Raw genomic sequence first — 9,443 nt, 5'->3', positions numbered from 1 at the left:
TGAGAGGTTTAATCAGTGGCGTAGCGTATGGGGGACAAAGGGGGCTCTCGCCCCGGGCGGCACTTTGCTAGGGGCGGCAAATTCATTAACACTACATTAACATCGTAAAGGCTTTATTATTATTATTATTATTATTAAGACGGCGACGGAGCTTTGCTAGGGATGTATCACAAAATCAACATCAAAAGGTTTTTTTTTTAAACTCTTCAGTTCTAACTTGTCTCAGGAAAAATTTTTCTCGTTGAGGCACGAGCACGAATAATGGATACTGACATGCATGCGGAACATTATCAGTGGCGCTGACATAGAAAGACGAGAAGAGAGAGAACAATCTCGTCGGAGAAGATTATGAATTACGAAGATCGATAACCAGGACATAATTAAAGTCCTAGGAACAGTAAATGGTCATACAAACAAAATGTGAAAATTACTCTTATGGGAGACAGTGAGTTAACCAGTGGTGTAAACCAAAATCAATTCCTGTTACAAGCTATTGAAAGTCAAATTATACTGCTAGTAGATACAAAAGTCTTAGTTTTTGCAATAATGATACAGTTTTAATTTCAAATAAAAAGTTAAGTCGATGTGTACAATAATGTTTAAAAATTTTGAAATTTATACGATAATTGTAAACGCATTTTGTTCAGTTTCGAGAAATCGTTATTTTTGGTTATCTTTCAGACTTTGATTCTGTTAATTTACCTCTAAATAATTTAATGCATTATGCAATTTTTTTGCATGCCTGCAAAAAAAAAAAAAAAAAAAAAAAAAAAAAAAAAAAATCGCGGCTTTTAAGATCCAACCTAATGTACTGCTGGAAAATAGTTTCCAACAATGCAATTTAGTTTTTTAAAAAATTATAATGTTTAGTACTTTTGAGAAGCGTGAACGGAATGTTTGTTATAATATTACTAGAAAATCTGCTCATACATTTTAGCTTAGCAATTGCCTGTTTGGTGATATTTTGACAGTTGAAATTTTAAACCCAACTTTAGTGGATTAAATCAAAACTCCAGTAGATAGAGTTCACTGTTGACCATTTAGTCTTTCCCTACATCTTAAACATCACCTAAACGTATTATCAAATTATCATGCCGTGGCGCGAGTTTCATTGTTGAAACACGCGGGTTACTTGATCATCGGCTATCATTTATAGGAGGATAAAACTACATGAAAATATTTCTCTACGTGGCTAAAGGAACTTTAATAATTTTGTAAAACAAAAAATGCGAATAGATGAAAATTTATAAAACCAAATATGTACAAAATTTTTCTTTTCGACACATTCACTGCTTTAATCTTTTCATATTGTGACTGTATTTTCAACTATTGAATGATTGATTTCCTAAATTTTGGCTAGCGCAAATTTTTTTCTCCTGGTAGCTTTATTATTCCTAAAGAATTCATCTTTGTTTCTTTTATAATTTAATTTTTAAAAGTCCTTAGGCAGTTTTAAACAGAAACAATAAAAATATGATAGTAGAAAAATATATTCAGCGAGTGGTAGTTCTAAAAATGCCATTTTTTGTTACAAGAACAATATATGCACTTCACAAAATTAATTTCTAAGTACGCCACTGCTGGACAATTGAGTTTTATGCCATTTTATCCGGTCTGAAGTATAATTTAAAAAACATTCCACCAATTTTCAATTTCGATAACAAATCTTGAGGGTACATGTTTTTCTCAACATCCCCCTCTCGGTTGGCCACTGAGACCGGTTTGGGAGGGGGGAATATGGGGCTTTTTGGCGGTCGCCGCAAGCCTGTCACAACTGGTGTTAAGTACTTCCATATGGCTAATCGCTACGTTCTTTCCCCTATCCTTCTTTATCGGAATACAGACAAACCTTTTAAATAAAACTGATACTGAACATAAAGATAGATGAAAATTTATTCAAACAAGTTTGTTTAATTCATAGATCTTCATTTTTTATAATCGAAAATAAAACATTTTTTCCGCTAACGGAACTGGATACCAATGTAAAAATGATTCCTTTAATCATTCGCAGTTTTTTCTTAATATTTTCCATTCTATCCTCCTTTTAATTTCTATTTTCATTTCCTTTCCTTTTTTTCGCACGAGTTGTAATTTGGAATTATTTAACCTGCTTAAAATGCTATTGTAATAAAAAACTTCAAATCTCCTCTTTGTAGGTGCAGCGAGAAGGGTGTGTGTGTGGGGGGGGGGCATCTCTCCGTTAGATGCCTTGGTTACAAGGTGAGCGACCACCCTTATTTTCAAAAATAATCGATTTTGAGATTTTGAAAAATTTAGAGAGCCCCCAGTGTTTTAGAGAGTTCTTCCTTCTAAATCCGCAATTGTTTTTTTAAATTGGTAAACGTTGAATTATTAAGAAAACTAGAAGAAATTTACTAAACTCAAATACACTGCTTATAACTGAAATTTACTTTTTCTTTCTTGATTCTCTCATAACCGCGTTTTCAAAGTCTTTATTGACGCCAACACCTCTAGAGAAAAAAAGTGGCAATATGTGGTTTTGAAATAATGATCGATTAAACTTAGTGGACAAAAAAACACGCTTTTCGGGGGAAATTTAAGACATTTACCCATAAAACCTGTTTAAAGTTCCAAAATACTTTCTAAGGAAGAGATCAACACAAAAAAGTTTTAAAAATTGTGAAAAAGTGAATGCACAGGAAGTGTTAAGGAAATGGTATTTTTTTGCTAAAAGTTTTCCTTTTATATTTAAAAAAAAAAAACCCATATAAAAAATTATTTTTTTAACAAATAAGTAGTCAAAATGTGTTATTTCTGTCGTATTTAATAATCGTATAAAGGTTTAGAAAAGTTTCAATGAATATTAAAGAAAAAAATATTTAGGTTTGTCGCCTACCTTAACAATATTGTAAAACTTAATTCAGTAGTTTATACATATATTCTCTCTCTCTCGGACAGTTTTTATTTAAAAAAAAAAAAAAAAAGAAAGAAAGAAACCTGAAGGAGGTAGTTCAGGCTGCGCTATACTTGTAAATGAATCTGATTAGTGATTGCAATACCGGTAAAGAAAGCGAAAACGAATAAGAGAAAAAAACAAGATCAAATTTAGTCATGTTTATCGTAAATTTCAAAAGCAAACACAAACCTCTCCTTCTCAAGAGAAAATGATGTTAATATTGGAAATGTACCGTCTCTCGCAAAGAAAGAGTACAACTAGCCATAAAGATAAATGTAAATAACAATAATAATAATAATAATGCACACAATACAAAAACACACACACACACGCAAATGGATAAGCAAGAGACCAAATTATTTGATGAAAAAGGACTTCTAGATAATTAGAGGAGATGTACCACCGACCTGCATGAATTCAGAAAGAGTACTTTTAACTATAGGAAAGTTGAGCACTAAAATAAGTTCCATGCTTAGAAAGTTCAATAAATGCATTGTGATTTTCACTATTATCGATATTTTATTATGACATTTGTTCCTTCATTTTATGTTTTCCACAATATGTTTTCGTAAATAATATAATTTTTGTACACAATTATGAAGTGTGGCAAACAAAACAATATGCTTTCAAGAATTGTTTGAGAAATTTCATATACCGGCATTACGATTTAAAAATTGAATTTTCGGTCCGGTATTGCAATCCCTAAACCTGATGGAGTACAATAAAATTAATTATTGCAATAACAAACATTTTAAATTCACGAGACGGGGTCCAATGGGACAGTTTTACAGGTTAAACTTTTCCCATTGGAGGAAGGGGGGGATAGTAAAATGCATGAAACTTTACAGTAATTTAATATTGTTTTACCTTTACCGACAGAAATTATGTTTTGAAAAACCACTGACAGGTCTGACAATATAAAGGATCCATGAGGAAATAGTTACATGAAATACTTCAGGTTATGATAAGTCTGGTATTTCTCAAAAAAAAAAAAAAAAAAAAAAAAAAAAAAAAAAAAAAAAAAAAAAAAAAAAAGAGGCCGTTACGACGAAAATGCATAGTGTATAATTTGACTCTTTAAACTTCAATAAGTTCCTTTCTGGTTAGTTTATTATGTACTAGTGTTCGCACAGTGGTCGAAACTCGACCATATTCATAAATGAATATTTGAGAAAACTTGAATGAGTTTAACTATTTCCAACATTTTTATTTCTACTCTTACTCATGTTTACTGCATATCAGGGGAAACGTACAATTTTTGTATGTATATACAATATCAAACAGTAGTAATTCATTCCAGTTTTACTTTTTGTCTGTTAATCTCAAAATAAAGGATGAAAGGGGATATTTCGGTAATGTGGAGTCATTTCTGAAATTTTAAAAGTATTTTCTTTGAAAGAGCATGCTTAAAAACATGGGTTTTAGCAGTTTTTTAAATAGTTTGAAAACAAATTAATATTTTTAACAAATATTTTAATTGGTGCGCAGATTAAAACTCACTTTTTACGCTTCTGCACATTGCATTAAAAGCGATGAAATGCCATTAACTGATGCCATTAGCGCACATCGCAAATTATTATAATCTGGAAACTTGGTTGACAGAAAAGCGTAAACATTTAGGGCAACAATGAAGCAGCACGCCAAAGTACATTACTTGTAACGTCATAAAGACAGCGCCTTTTTTTCCAGAATCGGACATTCAAAAAATTAATATAAAAAAAAAATTGTTGTGAAAAGTTTTTTCTGGCTTTTTTTTTTCTTATTCTATCAATTTCAGTGACTAAAAGTAGTATTTTTGACTGTAGGAAACAACCCCATTGAGAAATTTGTGTGGTCGTCAAATTCTTGGCTTGAACAATTTTATTTTAGATACCATGTTGCCTTGTGCTAAACCTATTCAAATATATATTTTTCTACTCTTTGTTTACGTATGCAAAGGAAAAACATTTTCGCCCTGGCATTGGAAACAACAAATTTGACGCCAATGGATAAAAATCGCCAATTATCCAATTTTCGAAATCTTCCCGTATGAAATGAAGCCTCAAAACTCAGTTTATGCGTAAAACTTATGTATGAAAAATATTACTTATAAAACGTCTACTATTATTGAGTAAGTTGCTTCTTCGTCATTAGAAATATAAATTTCCAAGTAACAAATGAACGAACTCTACTCGTGGCAACTGTCCATTCGAAAACACTGGACGTCGCAATAATAGTTCATTTTTAAAAAAAAGATCGTCTTTGTAATTTGTTTGCGTTTAAGGGCGGTGCAAAATTGATGTCAGACTTTTCAACATTTTCGACACACTCCCCCTTTGTCACAAAGTTTCGCACTTCACCATACCCTATCTTCCTTTTTTCACATGTCACGCTGTTCTTCATAACATTCCTATTAAAAAAAGGCTTGTTGTCACATTCTCCCCACTGTATGTTCCTCATATCATTTCTTTCCTCTCCCTTGACACAAACTGTTACTGTTTCGTGAACTCCACCTGAAAGCGGGACTTGATTCGTGGACTGCCCCTATTTTGTGGTAACCGTAAGCAAACATTCATTTCCCTACTCTTTGTTTTCGTATGCAAAGAAAAAACATTTCTCGCGCTGCAATTGGTGGCAAAAACTTGACGCCAATACATGAAGAGAGCGAATTTCCCAATTACCGAAATCTTCCCGAATGAAATGATGCTGCAAAACTCAGATTATACGTCAAACTTCTTGATGAACAATATTTATTTTTAAAACTTTAATATTATTGAGTTGCCTTGATCTCTGCCATTAGAAATATAACATTTAAAACAGTAAAGAGAACGAATCCTATTTGCTACTTTAAAAATTGTCCATTCAAAAACACTGGACGTTGCAATAATAGAGCAATTTTATTTTAAAAAATCGTGTTTTGTGATTTGTTTACGGATTAGGGGATAACTGGCTAATGCACTTTTCAAAATTTTTGATCCCTCTCTCATTTGTCACAAAGTTTCACACTTCACCATACTCCCTCTTCCCATTACCACATGTCACACTGCTTTCATAAACGATCTTATCAAAAAAAAAAGGCTTGATGTCTCTCCTGTAATTCATTTCTTCCCCCTTGTGTAGGGGGGGGGATTCATTAGTAGTCAGCTCCTTGCAAAGAGACATTTCTCTACGCTTTTTTTACGAATGCAAAATAAATATATTTCTCGCCGTGGCATTGGTACCAACACTGGATAAAGTTGGCCAATTTCACAATTTTCGAAGTCTTCCTGAATGAAATGATACCGCGAAACTCCGTTCATGCAAAAGCACTGAAAGTAGTAATAATACGCAAATTTTATCAAAAGTTTCACCTTGAGATCTGTTTGTAGGGATAGCAACTGCAGGTATTATTGGGAGCTGTGTGTGTGTGTGTGTGTGTGTGTGTGTGTTTTCCCTAGAAGGTGATTTTATTGAAACTGAGAGTCTTCCCTCACTACGGAAAATGATTTATTTAAATATTAAAATCGAGAAAACATAATCAAAATGTTACCCAAAAAGCCTCAATAATAAAAACAAATGCAAGTATTTCATTTCTTTATGCTCAAGCAAGAATTGGCAATACCACAATATTATCCAGCAATTTCTTCACGCTAACTATGTCGCGTGAAAAAGCAAATAAAAATGAATTTTCATTAACTTTTAATTGCTTCTAGCGCTGTTTCTAGCCAACATAGCGGATTTCGATTTTCGCGCGGTTTAGCGGGTAAAACGTGTTTTAAAGCATTTTTTGCGAGCTTTCCATCCATACCAAGCTCGAAGCATAGAAATGCGTTTTTTGTGTAGAAAAAGCGGTTTAAAAAATGAATTAAAGCTTAATATTTCACGCTTCCAACAATAAATTTCAGCAATGGAAAATAGATAAAATTACAATTTTTGAGTTTCGCTAACTAAAAAACGCTTATAACTTTTTTTCTAGCGGATTTAGGTTATTGGACCTTGGGCGCCCTGACAATTTTTTCGTTAGGAGTGTTTTTTAAGACCTTTTCAACCATATCAAATTCGAAGAAATTGGACCATGAGTTCGCGTAGAAAGAGCCATTTAGGACGAAAATGCGTTTTTTTTTTTATTAATAACGTTAATTACCGTTCGATTTCAAAAATTTTTGTTGATGACACTAAAACTCGCAATAGCTACCGAACAAAAAAAGAATGAAGGAAATCGGTTCACAAACACAGAAGAGAAATCGGTACCGAAAGAAACGGCTTACCTATTAATATATAAAGATTATTTCGTCACATAAAACCTGATGGATGTTATATGATAAAAAAAGATATTTAGCACAACTTTTTATAGTTTTTGAAATAGGCCGTTTAATGAACTGTTAAAAAGGTTTGATTCGAAAGTAGCTGTTAAATGATTGAATATTGCCACTAGCGCAGCCAGAATTTAACTTACTGGGGAAAGGAGAGGGGGTGGTAAAACAGTCCCTCCACCCAAATATAATTCTATAATGAGATTAATAATATGGTTCAAAACCAAGCGTTCTCAGGTGTTAACCCCTGAACAATCCCACCCATATATTCTTGGTTGTAACCAATAGCAGCAATGAATTATTTGGTACACGGGAAGTTTTCAATATAATGCGAGGGCGAAAAAAGATAAAGGGAAAAAAATGACACTTCTCTCGCTTTGAAACTCTTTACACGGCCTGAAGTTCTCGTTAGAATTTCAGGGGGTGAAAAAGAACTATTTCAATAAATTTGAACTTGACAAAATAAATAAATAAAATAAACTCGATGTTTCTAAAAAAAGCTTTTTTTTAATTTTTTTAAACCTTTTTTCCCTTAATATGTGTACCCTATTTCTCTGCCAGTCTAGAAAGACATCAGGGACAGGTAGCAAGAAAATTTTACGCTGCAGTCCTAAGCACCCTCCCCCCTTCCCCCCCTTTCCCTACCTTATCAGAATAAGGCATAGGCGCATGGGGTACCAAATCTGCAGCTAACTTTTTTAAAAAATCAAGTAATTTCATATCGCACTACAGAAAGACGTAAATATCAAGAAGAGTAAAAGAATTTTAAAATTGTAAACTCTTTAACAAGTTCTATATTACTCCAAGCTGAACAATATGCTTACATTACTGTTACATTTGAAATGATAGATACTTTTGATACTTACTTTTAAATGCAACCAGGCAAAATTTGACGACACCTTACTTTATGATACATGTTTATCACAAGTATATGAGGCAGTAAGAAGCAAAGGTTCCTTTAAAGGTTTGCGTACCACGTCTGCAAAATTTAAACAGTGAGTAGCGTAAGATGTTAACATCAAAAAAATTTCGTGTGAGATCACCAGAGCCCGAACGTCAGCTGAGATGGCTTGAAATTGCAATTAAAGGGCTTGATGCAAAATGGAGGAAGCTTCAAATTTCAATTTTCAAAAGTTCCGCATTAAAACTTAAAGCGCCATATCACAGTTCAAAATTTTATTTTAATTTTTGTATGACTCCTCTTGTAAAAGTCCTAAGAGTTATATAAGGGGAGTTATTGAGATATAAAAAAGAAAAAAGCGGATTGATGTTTAAGCTTACTTTTATTGTAGTGAATCCGCGAAGAAAAATCTTTTCCGCGATTTAATGAGACTAAGATTTAGTTTTGATCATTAGAATTATAATAGAGATTTTCAGTTGTGAAGAAACGGGTGATACCTTTATTAAGGCTGTATTTATTCATTTGTTTAAAAATGTAGGGTTGATTGGAATAAGTGGGGTACCCTAAAACAAATATAGAAATACCTTTTATATTTTTTTACACTTACCATGTCACATTTCATCACAGTGATTGATTTCACATACATTTACGCTTCATGCTACGATTGATTTTACATATATTTAGGATTCATGAAACTTTCTTCTAAGTCATAGAACCTTAAGTCAAAAAACGTTTCGTAAAAATATATATTTTAGGGAGTTTAAGCTACATTTTTCAAAGAAGTGTTTCCATGTTACTTTTTGTAATTGTTTTGATCATTAAACTTTCATATATATATAATTTAACCTAAAGTGCATTCTATATTATTAATTTTTGCATCAAATATTTTTTAATAAGTATTTGAGAGGAGGGGTCCCACTTACCCCGTAATTGTTCCTATAAAGGGTAAGTTGGTCCCCTCACTGTGGGGTAAGTGCGTTCTTCCCTAATAGTGGCAATTTTGATACCAAAAGCATTTCTGATGAAATTAAGTACATTTATGAAATAATAGGTAACTATGAAGACCTAGTAGGAAATGATAGTTTAGCTACAAAAACTGCTACAGATAATGAACATATATTTCATGAAACTTCCATCAAAGAAAATCATAAAGTATTATATAGCTCTAATGATGGGAGTTGATTATGCAAAGAAAAAAAAAAGTGCTGAATTTACAAGAACGGATAAAAATAGTGAAACTTTTTATTGGCCTGATGCAAATGACGTTGGATGAAGTGATAAGGATTAACGCTTATCCAACTTTAAATAGACGTCGCCATTTAGTGTCTCCAATTTCTTTTGTTACTTGTAATTT

The sequence above is a fragment of the Uloborus diversus genome, chromosome 3 (genome assembly GCF_026930045.1).
Source record: "Uloborus diversus isolate 005 chromosome 3, Udiv.v.3.1, whole genome shotgun sequence".
NCBI classification, from domain to species: Eukaryota; Metazoa; Arthropoda; class Arachnida; order Araneae; family Uloboridae; genus Uloborus; species Uloborus diversus.
Note: the sequence above shows the minus strand (reverse complement) of the source record.